At 46.8% G+C, this 19,700-nt stretch overlaps 1 long non-coding RNA gene across 1 annotated transcript in view; it reads left to right on the forward strand.

Moving 5' to 3' along the window:
• The first annotated feature begins 262 nt into the window (after positions 1 to 262).
• LOC119384871 (uncharacterized) overlaps positions 263 to 19,700 on the forward strand; it is a 30,927-nt gene continuing 11,489 nt past the window's right edge. The window contains exons 1-2 of the long non-coding RNA XR_005181955.2: positions 263 to 343; positions 14,498 to 14,552. This is a non-coding gene — a long non-coding RNA (uncharacterized LOC119384871). The remainder of the gene's footprint in view (positions 344 to 14,497; positions 14,553 to 19,700) is intronic.

Below are 19,700 nucleotides of genomic sequence, written 5' to 3' on the forward strand. Positions count from 1 at the left end.
TCAGCAACAAGACTGTTAGATCATATCACGCAATTAAGCCGGCCGCACGCCTCGCGACAAGGCGCTCTTATACTTTTATACAGACGATGGGTGATAACTGCGGGTTCAAGGAGGCATATCAGGCATCGGTGCAATAACATGGACTCCCTTCGTTATGTCTACGAAACGGAGAAAAGCTGGGTAGGAGAGGGGAAACGATAAGCGCGTGTGTCCAATCGTATATACCTTGCAACGTCAGGCCTTCACGGGAGGCATTACGACACCGCTTGCTCTATAAAAGCTTACGTGCACTTCCAACGAGCACAGTTGGCAGCGGCAGCGACAAGCCAATATCGCATAAAAGGTAAGCCATGATTCATGTCAACATAGTGCACTTCTTTCTAGCACTCACAATGCTCATTCTTGAGGGGGCTTCGTAAGGTTTCCTACGTTGTCCTTACTTTTCTACGTAAGCTGAACATAGGAACCTTCCGTTGGTGTTATTCAGGAATGTACACTTTCTGTGTGGAAAAAGCTGGTGTCAATCCAAGCTTCATCACTGCATACAACTCAAAAGTTCAGGCCCAGCTCTCTATTTTCTGTAGCGTACGATCTTGGAAACGCTTGGAATTAAATCTAAACATAGCAAATATTTAGCCGAAGAAGGCGGTTACGTAAAGATATAGGAGTGCGCGTGCAGCATTGTATGTATGATACATCCATGAGAAGTGAGGCGAAAGTTGCCTTTCGGTGCATGGTTGCGTCTTGGATGGACAAAACTCCGAATGGCTGAATCGGTTGTCGAGGATACAGAAATGACAGTCAATATCTACAAGTATACTCATATGACAGGTTCGTGACTCATGTACTTTGCATTAACTGCATACCTACGGCTAGGAAATTGATAGCAATTATTGATATGAAAGTGTACAACTCCCCTTAGAACGCATAAATAGTTGTTGAATTCAAATCGCTTGTTCACTCCCAATTGCCATCAAGGCCAAACCGGGCACAAATTGTCCAGGATCGAGTGCAATCTTCATTTAGGATACGGACTATTGCGATACATAATGAGATCGATAATTGCGCTTGCATAACATATTCAAACAAGAAATTTCTCTTAAAGGGACCGACAACCAATTTGTAAGGTACCTAGTAATGCTTGCTGTTGGGCTAGTTGGTGCATGTCTGGAATCAATAGTCAATTTCGCTCCAAAGTCACGACCACACTGAGATACGAAGAAACACGAAGACAGGACGGGCGCTCACTTGCAACTGTTTATTGCTTGAGGAATGCAGGCTAATATAAATCCACTTCTCGCCAACGCATGCGCAACGTGCCCGATCCTTCTTGTACCCAATCACACTGCAGGCCACGTTCTAGAGAGCACACTTCCGACTCGTGCAAATTGACTGAAGTTTCGCTTACACATTTGCTGCCCTGTTTCTGTATGAAAAAACGCCTCCAAAACTTCCCGTGCTACCTTGTTTTTGCTTTTTCCCAAGATTCGAATCTCCGTGAAGCGTCGCGTGCACCCACATGATATCACATGCGCGCTTAAATGCGCACCGTCCGTATTTCTTACAATGAGAGCATGTTGGTATGGTACCTGTTTCCTTTCGTGGAACGGAAAGCTTCAGAGTGCCCAATCGCAGAACGGTAACGCGGAAAACACCGTGAAAGATTTTATTTTTTTCACCTGTGGCGACTATGAAGTTGTACACGCAACATATGCTAGAAACTGTGGGTGCCGAAAGTTCGTGTTTGTGTGCTGCGGTTTCCTTCGTATGTGTGCACTCCGCGCGCATGCGGCGCCGCCTGACATGTTCCACTATAATTGCCGCGAATGCAGCGCTTATTCGCATTGTGCAACTCGTTTTACCTCGTCAGCAACACAGAATATAGTGGGGTTGGATAGTATTAAACATCCTCTAATTTTGAGCAGTAATTATGGTTTGCATGAAAACTTCGGACTACATACAGTAAAGTGAACGATAACCTAACAGAACACGATGCTCTGAGAGTTGGCTCATTGCCTTAAGATAAAAGCACAGCACAAAAAAAAAGACAGGACAAGAAGACCGGATGGCCGCTCCCTACCAACTGATTTATTACGAAAGAACTGAGACAGTCAGCACGTCACAAGCGCTCCTGCGCACACAACAAAAAGCGAATCCATCCAAAGATCTGCTACAGAATTTCAGCAAAGCAGCTGAAATTCACTCCCCCGCAAACACACTGACGTCGCCTTCACTCCACAGGTCACTTTCTTTTCCTATTACCGATTGTCTTTTAAGCGCGACGCAAGCTGTCGAAGCTGTGTGCGCACATCTCAGGAGAGGCTAAAACGAAGGCGACCTGTCAAATCAAGCTTACTAGGCGTTATGTTGATTGTGCGGTGGAGGTTGTACATGAATTGCCATTGACCTGAGGTAAATCATATACAGCAGAACCTCGCTAATACGTTTTTAACGGGACCGTAAAACAAAACAAAAAATACGTAAGAGCCAGAGACGTAAAAGCCAAGAAACGAGAAAAACTGTTTTATTAGGGTACTGGCGAGAAGAGCAAAATTTTAAGCGCGGAGCAATTTAGCGGCTCGGGCTGTCGTATGCAGTCATTGCTTGGCGTACGCTCGCGCTTGGCGCACGCTCGCGCCAAGGAGAAGTCTTCTCCCTCTTGTGCTTCTAGCACCTTGATGATGATATTAGGTGCAGAGCACTTTAGGGGCCCGGGCTGTCGTATGTTGTCGTATGCTCTCGTCTCTTGGCGCACGCAGGCAATACCTTTGTATAAATATAGAAAGAAAGAGGGAACAAGCGAGAAATAGAAAGAAAGAGATAAAATAGAAATAAATAGAAATAAAGAGAGAAAAAGACAGGAAGAACTAGAAAATAAACAAAGAAAGAAAGAGAAAACCGAAGAGGAATAAAGAACGCTGCCCATCTCCACACTTCCTTCAGGCTGGGCACCACTAGTGCGAAGCTGCCTTCATTTTACTTCAAACCTTTCGCTTGAAGAAATCGTGCAGCGCCGCCTGGCGCATTTTATCGCGCCCGAACAGTATGAGGCGTCTCCGAAGCACCTGCAGTGCCATGTGGCTTTCGACGTCGTCACTGCGCGCAAAGCTCCGCAAGAAATCCAGCGCTTTTGTGGCCCCGAAAAGCATTTTCTACAATATCGATAGCGATGAGTTTACCCCGGCACGGCGCCCACACAAACAGCATTATTTCAGGCAGCAAAAGCTAATCTCGAAGTCCGTACTGTTTGTTGAATACATCGAAATCAATTTCTACCACCCAAAGACGTTTAGACGCTATGCTTAGATGAAAAAAATTCGGCAGATCCCACGTACCGTCGGAATCGATGCTATGCGAAGCATGCGTGGGAAAGTGACTGTGGCGTAATTTTTCACATTAAGTAAAACGTAACGGAATGTCGCTAGAGAAATGCGCAAATGGTATACACACACACATATATGTGGAAGAGTCACACATTTGTTATATAACCAGTTGTTTACAGTTGCGCAACGATGCAACCAGCATCATGAGTGTTACCAACGGGAAGCTGATAACGGGAAGCTGATATGTAGTGCTTATATTTTTCAATATTGGATAGCACGGATTCGAACAGGACAAAGAAGGAACACAGATACACAGGACAGGCGCTACGCGCAACTAAGCTTTCTTCAGAAAAATTTGTCTAGACACATACACAGCCCAGTGGCACGCGCAGGCGCCCTGCACGTACGTTACATTCACAGTTACAGTTGTAACACTTGCGTTTCAGTTGTTATGCTTATGACGAACAACGCACGCACGTTTCTCGAACTCGTGTGCATGTGTGGAAGGGGTTTTTGACAGTTCTTGAACAGGGCCATCATCACCGTGAGCAGTGTTCACCAGCAGCTGGACACAACTTGTTATCGAATCCGTCCATGATCGCGGCTACGAGGGGTCTAATACCCTTGTTACACAGGCAGCCTAAACCGCGGTTACGCTAACCGCGGTTACGTTAACCGCGGTTCGCTGATGTTACACGGCACACGAAACCGCGGTTATGCCGCTAACCGCGGTTTTAAGAAACCGAGCTTGGCAACCTCGGTTAGGCAGATAACCGAGAAAATGGCGGCGCCCACCACCGATGAGTGCATGCCGGCGAGCGCGCGTGAAAAACGAACGAACTGGACGACACGGACCACGGAAAGCCTGATAAGGTTGTGGGAAAATCATTTGCGTGATCTGCGGAGCACGTCACGCAATGCAAAGGTGCACGCGGCAATTATACGTTTGAAGAACATTATGCAAGAAATAAGCGGCATATTTGTAAACAGAACGCCGCTCTGTTGATTAGTGCGTCAGTTAGTTTGTTCTACGCCAGATAGCTAGGACACTTCATTGAGTCCACCCGTTGCAAAGGGTACTTGGCCACATTATCTATCTATCTATCTATCTATCTATCTATCTATCTATCTATCTATCTATCTATCTATCTATCTATCTATCTATCTATCTATCTATCTATCTATCTATCTATCTATCTATCTATCTATCTATCTATCTATCTATCTATCTATCTATCTATCTATCTATCTATCTAGGATGCTTTCGCGCTGTGTAACATCGGCGAACCGTGGTTGGCGCTAACCGCGGTTCAACGCGGTCAACCGTGGTTGGTCGTAACCGCGCTTGCTTTGCCTGTGTAACATGGGTATAAGTATAGTGAAGTGCAATGTATAGTACAGCTGGTGAAAATCGCGGATGCCTCTTACGAAGAAATGATCAATGATGCCTCCTCTCCTGGCCCTGTCAACGAGGTCTTGTGATGCCCTGTTTACATCCAAGCCGTCTTTCATGCAGTGTAAGAAGCAGGTGTTGTTGGGTTTTGATAAATCATTGTTCAAGTCACCGACAATGATGAGGGACATGGTCCGCTCGTCAGAGTTTTGTAGGAAGCAATGACCCCGATTTTTGCGCAATCCACGTGGTCCACATTGGGGACCACGTGAACGAGTGGATGTTAGTCGAGCGTCTTCCAGGGCTGTTCTCTCTTCAGCTCCCTCAATTTCATTGCGTCCGCCGCGGTGGTGTAGCGGTTACGGTGCTCGATTGATGAGCCGAAGGTCGCGGGTTCGATCCCGGCAGTGGCGGTTGCATTTCGATGGAGGCGAAATGATGAAGACCCGTGTGCTATGCGGTGTCAGTGCACGTTGAAGAACACTGCTTAAATACTGGCTAAAGGTGGCTATCAATTTCTTCGCGTGTCAATGTGTATGTTCGCGGTTACTGTGTTGATTGAGACTCCGTATCACCTGTGGCACATACCCGCATAGCATAACATGAAGTCTGGTATTGGGGTATGTGCCACACGTGACTGAGAGAAAGGGTTTCATGACGTACGCGACAGGTGTTTTGCGTTGTTGATGTCATGACCAGTGAATCGCGTTGTTCATACATTGATCCTCCCAATTTTGGTATATTACAACCTATGGAGACGACCGGAAGAAAGCCCGGACGTAGGCGGCTAGATAGATAGATAGATAGATAGATACGTAGATAGAAACGGCCAAATTGCCTGAGGTTCGCTAAGAATTGATTCGCATTTAAAATAAATATCTCGGAGGTCGCGTTTCTGTTGGCGGGACTTAAAAAATGCACCGTAGATGTCGCCCTCGCCAATCTTGGCGGCCAATTCGATCGTCGAGCCACCAAGCGGACCAAACCAAGTCACATGGAAAGTAAACATGGCCGCCTGGGCAGTCTTGGAGGGCCGGTTCGCAATGAACAATGCGGGAATGGTCCCACAGTTGTGACGTAACAGCAGAGTTCCGAGTGCATTCGATTCTATGGGAGCTCTACCGGGGCCAGCCGAATGCGACGTAACAGCCGGGAAAACGCAGTACCCGGGAACGTGAGAGAGGGGATTTATATCGGCCCAGCGGGCAGCTGTGTCATCCAACGAGCCTGTGAACGTGAGTTGACGCTCACTAACTATCAGGGCGCGCATATTCCTGCGCACTGTGCGGTGTGTAACCAAGGTAAATGTAACTGGTAGCGAAGATTCCATAAAAGCCCATGCGTTCAGAAAATCGCGGCTCATCATGCAGCTGCTCATGGGGCTTAGCGCCATCTGTGTGAGGAGGAAACACTTCCGGCGGAATAAAAAACAAAAGGGATGTGACGCAACATTATGTATTTTTAGACTGGGGTCGTGTTTCTTGTGCACAGCTGAGGATACGGGCCGTGGTATTCCATCGGTGTCACCGCTGTTGCGACTTGGGTAGCGTAGCCGTTGGGACCACGAGTGGGAGTCGTGCCCGGAGCATTAATCAGAACGAGTTGAAGAGAGAAAAAACTTTGTGTACACGTATTTACATCGTTCGATCTCAGTGAACAGGCTTTGCGCTCCTCGGTGCGCCGGATTAAAGTGGAAGGTTGGGGTCCACGCCCTCTTTCTCCTCTCTACGCGGTGGTGAGGATTCCACCAATCCTACAGCCCTGGCAGGAGCATAGTGAAGAGCACGCCTGTGCATCCCAAGGTCAATGGGCAGTTGATTGCAGTTGGTGATGGGCACCTGGGATCAGGCCCTTTTTGGGGAATCAGCCTGCTCCTTGAAGACGCACCTGGGTCAGACAGGTGACATAGCACGGCGTCGGAGAATCGACACCACAGGTGCGCGGAGCGCCATTGTTTCTCCCCTCCATCCCGTTCAGGAATGCTGCCCCGGAATGTCTCAGTCGCTGAAAAGCTCGAGAGAACGACGGCTGGCGTCATGATGACTAAGGGGCGCGATAAAACGGCACACAACGAAAAGAAGTAGACGAGTTCGTTGTGTGCCGTTTTCTCGCGCCCTTCAGTCATCATGAAGAAATACCAACTCGCCCAACTTTTTTACCTGGCTGGCCTCAGCTGACGGGACGGCAGGGCGAAGACTCCACGATTTTCAGTATCCTTCGCTGTTCGAAGGTCGGTGGCAATGTGAAATTTCTGCTGCGCCACAACAGTATTCAGGTGACGTCATTTTGCTGGCACTAGCGCGAAAATTGATATCGAAATTGTTTTCGTAGGCCCCTGATCGCTAAGCACTCGCGCTCAGGCGAGCCGGCGATAGTCCATGACGAGGGCGCTTCAAGTCAACGCCACCTTAGGGTGCCTTGATGCCCGCGCGCTCCGCTGAGGGTGAGGACAGGCGCGTCGTCTGCTACAAAGGCCGCCATGGGCACCGTGCATACGTTAGGAGCCGCCACAGTCGCGCGCTGCCTCCAGCGCCAAAGCGGCCACGGCAGCAGATCTGGCGGGATAAGGGAGCACACAACGCAGGCGGCGGCAAGCCACTGCGCCGTGCTTTGGTGCTTCGCTTGAGGTGTTTCCTTTCCCGTTTGCTTCCAAAAGACGTCAAATTGTTAGCAGCTGTCCGAGAACGCAGCGTTAGCGCGGGTGCTTCTTTTCGCCAGACCTCGTGTATCCTCAGGCGAACGCAGCAACATTAAATGCATGAGCTGGCGTAAGACAACGGAGGTGACGAGCCCGTTGAGCGAAACTGCGCACGTATAACGCGGGCCGCCTCGCTCACTAAACAATCACAGCTTATCACCCTCGGGCTAACGCGGCAGCGAACTCAGCAGCAGCTTGAAACTGGCGATACCAGCAATTGCATTGTCACGGCCACTGAATGAAAAAACGCTTTCCATCGAACGGCCATGGCGCTGCATTCACTGCGCCGACTTAATCAGTGCAGCCGAGTTCGTCGTCGTGGCTCGTGTTTTGCTGCCATGGCACTGAAAAGCGTGTCAGTCATTATTACGTTTGGATTCAGAGAGCTACGTGATATAGTTTCGTCCGAGGAGCTAATCTGAAGAAGGGCAGGGACCTCCTCGAAGCGGGGCACGTTCACGGCGTCGTGGAAGGGGTGTTGCTCGGCAGATCAACAATCACGGGCAAATGCAACCCCAGAAAAAAAAAATCTATTTAGAAAATTCACTTGTGTCGTCGAACGAGTGCGATCCACCGTTCACGCCGATTCCGTTCATATTCTCTAAATGGAAACCGGTAAAAACGCGTGCCCGGAGAATTCCTGTAGGTGTTATTGCACCCAACAACGCAGCCATTATTCCTGGAGTTCGGCATTCCTACGAACAGCGGAACCGGCACAAAACGAACTGCCCGCGAAAATACCTCGCGCCGTCACAGCGGGAGCGTGGAGCGAGCAGGGGTGCAATCGCGGAGCGATGTTGTATGCTATATTATTCTTATCGTCCACCACCTGCGGCTGACTGATCGCGTCGATAACGCGGACGTACCGTCGCTCTGGTCACTAGCCAAGCGCGAGAAGCACGAAAAGTGTAGTCATCGTAAAAGGCATAGTTCCTCGACTTCACCCCATTGCGAGCACGTCAGAGCATCCCGCCAAATCTGCGCTTCTTGCCGCTAGGGACGCCGAGCGGAGTTACGTCTGCACGGAGCCTATTGCGAATCCCGCTGCAGCTCGGCGGCATGCGAAACGCGCTACACAAAGCGCTTGCGGTGCGTGGATACGTTCGGAAATAAGTGCACGCTAGTGAGCTTTCTCTTTTTCTTTTCTTTTTTGAAGCTTGTGTAGCTTTTATTGCTGTTGTTGCCTAAATGTTTATTAAGTAAGCATGCAATTCATGTAAGCTGACGGCTTGTGCATGTGTTATGCGCTAGAGGTAGACGTAGACTCTGTTATGTTGAAACCGAATCCTCTTCCTTACGCTGGAAACGACAAAATATAAAGCCTTATTTAATTTTCTCGTAAGCTCTGCATTCCAAATATACAAATGATTGTTTAAAGTATTTGTATACATGTCAGCAGCAGCAGCAGTATATGTATCTGAACACACACAATTTAGTGTTGCGAAGCTACCTAAGCGCGATTAAGGTGGCTCATTTTGCTAAGTTTGCAAACAATTTACTCGTTTGTTATAAATTGCATCATACATATTGTACACAGAATAAAGGGCCGAGGGGAAGTATGGTGCGAATATCCTGCTAAAAAGAAATGAAAGCTTCTTTATTATTACTATTGCTGACATTTCTTGCTCACAATCTGTAGCCGCTACTGTATCGGCACTCGAGTTGCACCTTGAGTTCTTATCAAAACGATGAATACGTTCTTGAGTAGTATGCCGTAAAACTTTGCATGCGCGCAGTATCAGTGCGTTTTTCCTTCTTTTTGTATCTGCAGTTTCTTTTTCTGTATCTGCAGGTTTTCTCGCATGCCCAATTGCATGCGCATATTATTGTTTCCAATACTGTTTTATACTTTGTGCGGCAGATGCACGGCGTCAGTTATTTGTCTATTTTATTAATAATAATATCTGGGGTTTTACTTGTCAGAACCATGATATGATTATGAGGCACGCTGTAGTGGAGGGCTCCATGAATTTTGATCATCAGGTGTTCTTTAACTTGCACTGACATCGCACAGTACACGGGCCTCTAGCATTTCGCCTCCACCTAAATGCGACAGCCGCGGCCGGGATCGAACCCGTGACTTTCGGGTCAGCAGCCGAGCTCCGTCACCACTATATACCACCGTTGCGGACGTATTTTTAAGACGAAAGCCTTAAATGCCTCATCAAACGCGAAATTTGACCGTCGGCGTCCCGCGTGTACGGCGTCAGCGTACCACGACATCGGGGACGAGGGATACAAAAAATCATCGTCACGTGATGATGTCACCATATGACGTCATCATGACTTCACAAATTTTGGCGTGACGACATATGATGCCGTTATCACATGACATCGGAGCTTGGTCAAAAGTGGGCAGATCACGGAGGCAGTGCAAAACCAGGTGAGGTGCCTCCGATCTTGGAGGCAATGCAAAACCGCGCTGGGTGCGCAAGAAACTGAAGAAGAAGAAGAAGGCTTTCGCCTTCGAGTCGTCTTAAGCGAACGCATAAGAGGCCCTTTGTGAGTTTTTATTTCATTAACAGGTTTTCCATGACGTACTCATTGTACAACTTGACTTTGTTTCTCGTATTTTTTTTACTGACATAGCGTGTCTACTGTACACAATGCTTCCCCGTCTTCTTGTTGTTTTCATGCGCCTTCTTTCTATAGACGCTTCGCGAGAACTGTTTGTATGCGCATTCCTGTATGAGCCTTCAGGTCTTACATTATTAATAAATAAATAAATAAATAAATAAATAATGCTTGCTCAAAGAAATAAAATACTGAATGTGTGTGTTTTGTGTGTGCGTTAATATCCAGTGTACAGGCCATTTATTTGTGCGCATTAATGCTGCGCTGACAGAAGCAATTACACAGATAAAACGCAAATTACACAGTAAAACACAACTGTCACTAGTCGCTTCACGGTGATCGTAAATGATTAAAAAAACAGGAACTGCGTAATTATTTAAGACAGGACGAAAATGTAACCTTGAAACACAGAAACAGGGAAGGATAAAAACATGTAACTGCACACATACATACATGGGCATCACACCAGTACAGAAGGCGTACTTGACACGGAAAGGAATATAAAGAACAAGAACCCGCCGTGGTTTTAGTTATGGTGCTTGACTGGTGACCCGAAGGTTGCGGGATCGAATCCTGGCCGCAGCGGCCCCATTTCGATGGAGGTGAAATGACAGAGGCCCGCGTACTTAGATTTAGGTGTACGTTAAAGAACAACAGATGGTCAAAATTTCGGGAGCCTTCCACTATATACGGCGCCTCTCATAATCATATCGGGGTTCTGGGGACGTAAATTCTCACAAATAATTATTAGGAAAAAAGAAGCATCCGATCTGCAGACAAACACGCATAATATATTCCATCATACATTTCAAATCACAAAAATAGCGAAAGCAAAAATCAAAGGCAGATACAGGACCAACCAAGTGCAGTAAAGAATGTTTGCGAAGAAAAATACAGGATTCATGCACACGTGAACCAATGCATTTTAAGCATGTAGCTGATATCAGTGTGTCCATTTATTACGCAAGGTTAACACCGGCAGAAGTTATCCTTGCATGTGCATTCGAAATACCGGCCGGAAACTTACGCTGCAAGTGCATAATGTGTTCTGCGGATGCCGCTTGTCACGTTTGATTTTTACTGTCCAAATAAACCTCGTATCTTCTAAAACGATACAGCTCCCAACGTTCCTAGAATGATTGGTGCACTGCGGCACGCAACACCCGACCATGGTGACGGTAGCGAGCGCATAAAACTGGTAGGAAACGGCCACCGACCTAACAACAGCACGCGCGCCACATACAAGTGACCGGGCGGGGGATTCAAAATGGCGGCCACGCTGCCGCCAAGGCCGAGGAGGCGGCAACTGCCCTTTCAAAAGCTGACATCACTCTAAGCGGGGGCGTGCGCATCGAGGCACTCTACGCCAGCTAAACTAATATCGCCTCATGACTAGACAGTGGTGTTTAAGTGTATATACTGCCGTTTAATTCGCCCTGGGGTTACCAAGAAACTTGCGACTTTTATTCGGCATTCATGGCATCTTCCTCAGATGAATTAAAGCAAGCAGCATCGTACCTTTCATATTTGCAGCGTGGCTTATTTGCTTCGCACAGTTCTTCAGTTGTAACAAGAAGTGATGCCCAGTCACGCCAGAATTATGACAGTTTTGTTTTATACAATCGTCACAACAACACAGTTTTATTACACTGCAGACAATGAGCACCAAGTGTTGTAAAAAGCACAAAGAGTGCGCGGACACTACGTGCACTATGTTTTGCCTTATGATCCGATAAATTACCGTTACGTGTAACGTGTACAGGCATGCGAATTGTAGCGCGATAGATAGCATGGCGATCTGCTCACCGATAGCAGGAAAAATAGTAGGCACTGCGTGTTAACGAAGGAAACCGGGCCGCAGGAATACTGGTTCACGAAAATCCAGCGAGCACAGTATTCCGAACCGTTGCCTCTGTTCCTTATCTAGAAGACATGGGTCGCCAGGCGTACGTGCGTTGCTACTGCATCGTTGCACAGAACATCGTTTTCACGGGTACCGAGGCAAGCGCTCGGCGTCGAATGTTATCCGCATCGTCCCTTTGCCCGTTGGACACCGTCCTGAACACGTTCACCAACGATAAAATGCACCTCACGATTGCTCGCACAGCAAAAATTAAATTCTCACCACAATCGCATGCAAGTGCGGAACATCAAAACACATGAGGAGGCGTTTCGTCGCAGACGAACTTTACCAGCACGCCTTTCCATACTCTGCAAGAGCTGCACTGAACAATAACGACGTGCACCTCTTGTCAGAGGGCGCTAAGAAAACGGTTTATCGAAATAATTAGATGCTGTCATAAAATGATTAAAATCTTTTCACATTGATCCTACATAACATTGTTTGGGAAGTAAATGTTTCATTTGTACAACATTAAGATAGCTTCGCCCTCGAATAAAGCTTGGTTTTTCGCTATTAGTGTTCGTTCCCTCCACACCTAGTCGCTCTTCATTCGCCGCACCCATAACTCCCCTTGCTGATGTCCCTGGCAATAGGTTCTGAACCGCTTTTCGCCTGAAGCTTCGTGACCTATTTGGATCCACCTTAGTGTGGCTGTGTGCCCTCATTTTCTGGATTGAAGATGCTGGGGCGCAGCAGAGAAACACTTGCATGCGAGCTTTTGGAGGCGTTTTACCGCGAAAATGAAGGGCGCAGATTGCGTCAGTCAGACGTCAGTCTGTTTGCGGGCGAGTGAATTTCAGCTGTTTTGCTGCAATCTGTAGCAGATCTTTGGACGGATTCGCTTTTTCATGTGTGCGCAGGCACGCGTGTGATGTACTGACTCTATATTTCGCACAATTTTTTGGAAAAAATGAGGTGGCAGTGAGAGCCCGCCACGTCTTCTTGCCTCTCTTATCCTGTTTTTTTTTTCTCTTTTTTGCGCCCTGCCTTTATTTCAAAAAAGTGAACTACTTCATAATCCAGCTTCAAGGCTCTTCGGTTAGGCTGCGCGACATCCTGGTTTTTGTGACTTTTAGGCATGATATAAAAATGTTAATCCTACTCAGACTACGAAAAGGATGCTTGAATATGTCACCATAATTCGCGGTTTGCGCCAATAACTAATCACACATTCAGACCAATTGTCTGTCCCTTTAAAACTTAATTATGGTATCGGTGTTATAAAAATCAAGCAGCCAAAAAAATGTACATACCTCGGTGTGAAGGAGGAAAATTAACTCTTATTCTGAGCCAGCGCAGCGTGCGCCCAAGGTGTGCGGCCTCCGTATTCCAGGCAATCGGGGATATCCCCAATTCAAAAGGCCACATTGATAGTATTTTCGGAGCTGCCCAACGTAAACTTCGCCTTTTCAAAAGAAAGCTATCAGTTGGGGCCCCAAGCGTGAGATTCAAAGCGCACAGGAGGATGATACGCCCAGCCTTGGAATAAGCGAGTGTTATTTGAGATCCTCGCTAACAACCAAATCAGTAAACTGTAGCGCTTCAAGAAATTGGCAGTAAGACTGGTTTGCTCCTCTTATCAACGAGCGCAATCCGCAACGGCCCTGCAAACAGGGGCAAGCATACAAACTCTAAATATTAGGAGGAAAACTATCCGCTTAAAGTTTATTCATTAAGTTTCAAGCGGTAAACTTAATTTGGACTCTTCCTCATAGCTGCTCCCACCTGGAATAAGTTCTCGTCGCACCAATCATTGCCTTTTTTTCCCTATAACTCACGATTTCGCGTGTGCGAATTACACACTTCTCGCTCGCACAAGAGTTCAGTGTAATAGCCTTGGAACGGAAGTTTGCAGTGGCATTGACAGCATAGCTTCCTTTTGAACAAAATTTCAAGTTGTGTTGTTCATATTTTAAAATTATACTTGCTTGTAATTTTATTTCTGCTCTCGTGATATTTTCCATTACACGGTGACAGACGTCACTTCTTTCTACAAGAAAACCCCACCCTGTAACAGCCCCTACGGGCTTATAGCGTTATCAATAAATAAATAACTTGCGATCTAGACTGCAACTCCTGTCAGTCTTATTAATGCCTACGCTCTTTACTAGAGTGTATTGAAAAACAATAAAAATAAGAAAGTAAAGACAGTTCGATAAAAATCCGGAAAGCCGGTTTATAAGCCAGTCTACTGTCAAACTGGCATATTCAAAGTGATATTGTAATTAGTAGCCCCTACAGCTGTTATACTTCTAAGTGTTTTAGATGGTACGCAGGCGATAACTATTCGCACTTAATATTCCCTACTGAAAATCAAATAAATATTATCTTTAAAAAGGCGCTTCTATTAACATTTAAAGCGTAAGAGACAAATTACCTGACTACTTTCGATCGACTCATGGGACCGGCGCTAGAACTCATCCAAACCCGATGAGTGTTTTGGATCCTGCTTAAAGTGCCATAATCCATTCTAAAGATACGCGATCGATTCGGATCGGACAAGGCCTTCATCAAAAGTAACCTTGTAACAACAGTAGAACACACATGACACGTAAACATATACGTGAGCACTCAGTAACGTTTCTACATATTCTCTCTTTTACTAGGACAAGATGGTGAAGTTCCCGCTGGCTTTTTTCCTCGTCGTCGCCATTGCATGCGGTAAGGTTGTCAGACTATTATGAAGCATTTTCGCATACTGGCACACCAACATTGTGATCGGCTTTGTTTATACTGCGGCTCATAAGGAATTCAACTTAGAACTCGAACATAAATAGGCCTTAATATCTGCTTCTCACTGCTAGAACAGCACACGATAAGCCTGGACTGAATAGCGCATTTCTATGGCTACATGAAAATCACGCTCCAACAACAACTGTGGCCAACGAAGAATTCTTGCGACGGGGGTGTCGCTGGAGCCAGCGTTTCGAGAAGCGGGCTTGCCTCCTAAAAGAGGCAGCTGCCCACAGCGCGTGAACGTGTATGCTTCGTGCACTCTCCTGAAGCCGCAAAGGTGGAGCACTTCGAAAGCTAGCCTTACCCCTATCGGGAAAATGAGGGCGAGCGAAGATTTGGTTCTGTCTACAGAATTACGCAATGCTCTCTCCTAACTTTTTCCTGCCTCCATGCCGGCAAGGTGTACCTTCACTCACGTATTTAGCAGCGCAACACTTGTGTGGCTGCAGGCAAAAGCGACGGTCGTGCGTGAAACAAGGAAATGCACTAATGGCAGGCAACAATCAAAGGTAGGAACGTCAAATGACAAATGACCTGGATAAAAGAGCGGATTTCCATATCAGAAACACCTCACCGCCGACAAGCCCACGATCGAGATAGCAGCACTTAGCGGAAAACGGCGCACACAATACGCATGAGACCGGCGCACTTTCGAGGGACTATTTGCGTACACCCACGTGTCTGTGTACTTGCCGGTGCCGGGTATTTTGCTAATTATGCAACCGCCGCAATCTGCAACTCGTAGACGGTTGGCTTCAAACGAGGGGGCGGCAGCATAAAAGACAGGGGCGGCACGTAAGCTGCCGTGCCGAATGAAAGCGGAAACACATCAATAAAAGAACCAAAATAAGGAAGAGTATTTTTTTGTTGTTGTTGCCGCTACAAGGCATGAATGTCACAAGTGATCAGCAGCTAAAAATAATAATTTCACGGAGATCAGGACGGTTAGAAATTTCTAGACAAAAGCCTTAAGTCTCACTGGTTTTCTTTGTGTACTTACCATATCGAACTGATTCAAGAACTCACTTTGAGACGTTTAAAACTATTGCCTGCGGTGTAATAAAGTTCTCAATACAATGCGACTCTCTATATTTTCTCTCTCGGGGACCCGAACTTTGACAGAAGTAGGTAAAGTTTGAGATATTGAAATGCTGTGCCACTGTTTCGGCAGTTTCATCGCCGTGTCCGCGCGATGCCCATTCAATCTAATATTACCAGGCTCTCCTCTTTCACCAATATTCTCCTTCTGACCAAGTGAAAACTCGGGCGGGTAGATAACGCTTGAACTTATTCAGGTAAAAATAGATTGCGTATGATAGACGTTCACTTCCCGTGCATTTGATTGTAACGTCATTCTGAAGGTGTTTGCCAGTCTTACATCTCGGTCTTGAACCAGCTGTTATATTGGCAGTAGAGTGAGAGTTTGCTTTTGCATGCACTAACATGTCTTTAAAATTTCTGTCCCAGTGAGAAACGGCCCTTGGTACGTCGGGAAGAGCTTTTAAAGTTGCTCGTTGCTTGCTAACATTGGAACATATTTGCGGAGGGTATTATTTCTTTGGGAGTGCATTTGTGTATTTCGTATAAGCGCTAGCGGCTGGTTGGGCTGGGCTACGGGGGCTCTTCTAGCTAGTGCTGATTTCATATCTAATTTGCACGCTTAGTTGTAGCCTTGTCTATGTCTAGGTATTCTCAAACGCAGCCATGCGCCCTGCCCCATAAGAAATTTAGCGAACGAGTACGCGCTAAGCAAAAATGTCACTGTGTTTAAAAGCTGTTTGCCCATTAAGGAATTCTTGTTTTTTTTAAGGTGAAAACCTTAGATGCCTCATCAAACGCGAAAAGTGGCCGTCGGCGTCGGCAGCGTCAACAAGAGTGATGAAAAAAATCACGTGATGGCATCGCCGTGTGACGTCATCGTCACGTCACATGTCGAAGAAATGTGTTACGTCATCGTGACGTCATGTCATGTCACCTTATTACGTCATCAAATGAGCTCGTCGCTTTGCCATAGGTGGGCTGATCCAGGAGGCGCGTGAGGTGCAGAAAGCGTGCAATGCCTCCCATCCCGGAGGCAGTGCAAAACCACGCCAGGTGCAGGAACCTTTCGGTGGCGGGGAAATCAATGCAATCGATCGAGAATAAAGACGAAGAGGAAGATGGATTTCGCCTTCGAGTCGTCTTAGGCGAATGCATGACTCGAAGGTGCGGGGCATTCCGCTAAGTCCCTGTGAGCGTTTGCTACGGCAGGTGCAGGCGAGGCGTATAAGAAGCATCTGTAGAGACGACGGTGACGGCTTTCACTACTTAAGCAACCTAGAGAAAACATTGGTTGACAGAAATTACCCGCACGACCCACTAAACAAGGCCTACATCAAATCGATCAAGTAAATTAGAAAATCAGCACTAGCTGGAAGAAACCCTAAAGCGCAGCCCAATCAACCGCTAGCATTTATAACGAAGTACTAAAATGCTCTCCCAAACATCAATAAGTATAATGCAATGTTGCAAGCAGCGAGCGACTTTGAAAGCTTTTCCCGACGTACTAAGGGCAGTTTGTCACTGTAATAGAAACTTTAAAGACACATTGTGCATGCAAAAATAAACTCTCACTCTGCAGCCAATAAAGCAGCCGGTTCTCGTCCCAGGTGTAAGACTTGCAAACACATTGAAAATGACATTATAGTTAAAACAGTGGAAGTGATTACGCGCATCATATCAAATTTAGTTTTACCAGCCTAGGTATGTACATGCTCGGTAGTTCACTTTGTCACGAACCGCTCACTGGCTAAACAGGGCAGCCTTATAATGTTAGAATAAGTGCGCATCGGGCCGGCATGACGATGAAATTACCGAAAGCAGTGCACAAAATTTTAATGCGGCAGGTCACGACTTCGCTGAGCTCGAGCTTAATACACTTCAGTCAACACGGCTGGTTCCCGAGCGAAAGAAAACAATGGACTCATATCTTATTCACAAGTTTAGTACACTCCAGCCAGTAGGTATAAACGTTTCAAACGGAGCTCTTGAATCTATCCGACGTAGCAGCTACAAAATAAAAGCTAATAAGTCTTACGCCTTTGATCTAAAAAATCTTGATTATTCTGATGGCTAAAATTATAATTTTTAGACGCTCCTCACTTGTCACATTCATGAGTAGAGGCCAGATTTCTAGGCACTAAAAAGCACGTTTTAGGCGACAAAAATAAACACGGAAAACAACGTTTTAGGCCTCCAATATTGTAAATGTAGGCACAATAAATTTTTACATAAATGCAAATAACTTCAAAGGAAGACGTGCGTGACCTCTATTTCCGACAGGAAAACAAGAGAGAGAAGAAATAGTAGAGAAGGAAAGGCAGGGAGGTTAACCAGTATAGGACAACCGGTTTGCTACCCTACACATGGGGACAGGGCGGGGTAGATTTAAAGATGGAGAGGAAAGAGAGAGAGAGAGAAAGATAGAAAGATAGCACATGACACAGCACACATAGAATCAGTCGGTCACTCTTGCGTGACAGTTGGTCACTTTTGCGTGGTACGCGACATTTCTGCCACAGTCGCTTGGCCAAGTTCGTCGCTCTCAAAAACCTCAGCAGTGCCTTCGTCGCCTTCAGTTGTGATGTCTTCTGTTGACAACATGCAAGTATTGTTTGAACAGACATTTGTCTACTGTCAAGGCGCGCTAGAACGGACGCCAATGACTGTCTCTGAGCATTATATACCGGACAGTCGCACAGGACGTGGTGTAGCGTCTCCTCGCAACGACAGGCATCGCAGAGAGCGTTGTCGGCCATTCCAATTCGAAAGGAATAGGATTTCGTAAATGCCACCCCAAGCCACAAGCGATAAAGCAGTGTGGCCTCTCTTCGGCGGAGTCCAGTTGGCATACAGATATGCATCAAAGAGGACAGGTGGCGTTGACGATTAGTCCGGTTGGTTTGGCTGCTTGGTGGGCACCATAGAGCGAGCGTGATCTCCTGTGCAAGGCCTCGAAGACTGCTGGCAGCGTCAGACCTTGAAAGTGGGATGGTATCTTCCTGTGTGCTTTCATGAGCTGCCCGAGCGGCATTATCGGCCTGTTCGTTCCCTATGACGCTGCAGTGACTTGGCAGCCATTGAAACGTCACGTGGTGCCCTTTCTCATATGAAGTGTGGAGAAGACCTCGAATTTCAATTACGAGTTGTTCGTATGGCCCGCGACGCAGAGAATATAACACAGATTGTAGGGCTGCCTTTGAGTCGCTGAAGATAGACCAATGCTGAGGTGGTTCCCGATTAACCAAACAAAGTGCAGCGCGCAGAGCAGCTAGTTCCGCAGCTGTCGACGTCGTGCAGCCTACCTGTGCGGTACTTTGATTTTCCAGTGACTCTGTAGGCAGACAGAAATTGGCACCCTCTTCCTTTTCCTCAATAACCACTTCATCATCATCCTCGAATGATTGAAACGTCACTCGCACGATTCGTAACAGCGCTTTGCTGACAAAAGATAGAGGCCCTATTTTAATGTATCGCCAACTTCAGATAGCTCAGTTATACAAGGGCACATCGCGAGCCCGCGCGGCCTCCCGCGTACAGTGTTATGGGACTCATGCACTACAAGAAACACTGACCAACGCTATATGCTAGTAAAACAGGGTGAGCTTCCACTGAATATATCAGACGATAATATTTAACTAACCTACGTGGCTACAGAAAGCCTCGCGAAGCTGATAGTATGTGTACGCTGTGGGCTAGCATTGAAAGCGCGAGTTGCCACGTATTTTCACGAAAACTTCGCGTCTCGCAAGAACGAATCAGATTCCTCGTGTCACGGAGGGCCCGGTTTGTTCACTGATGCAGGGAACATGCAAAGTCGTAGTGTTCCTTTCTTGCCAACGCGTTACCACTGAGGCTAGCACAGCCGAACAAGGGAGCAACTGCGTAGTGCTGCCATTTTGTCGTCTACTAACCCTCCTCGAGAGGACGCTCCTGAATTCCGCTTGGCGGCGCGACAGTGTATAGGCATTGCGAATATATACCGGTTACTCTGTGTATGGTTGTCCGTAGCGAAAGCGGTACATATGTTTAGTG

The sequence above is a fragment of the Rhipicephalus sanguineus genome, chromosome 3, assembly GCF_013339695.2.
Source record: "Rhipicephalus sanguineus isolate Rsan-2018 chromosome 3, BIME_Rsan_1.4, whole genome shotgun sequence".
NCBI classification, from domain to species: Eukaryota; Metazoa; Arthropoda; class Arachnida; order Ixodida; family Ixodidae; genus Rhipicephalus; species Rhipicephalus sanguineus.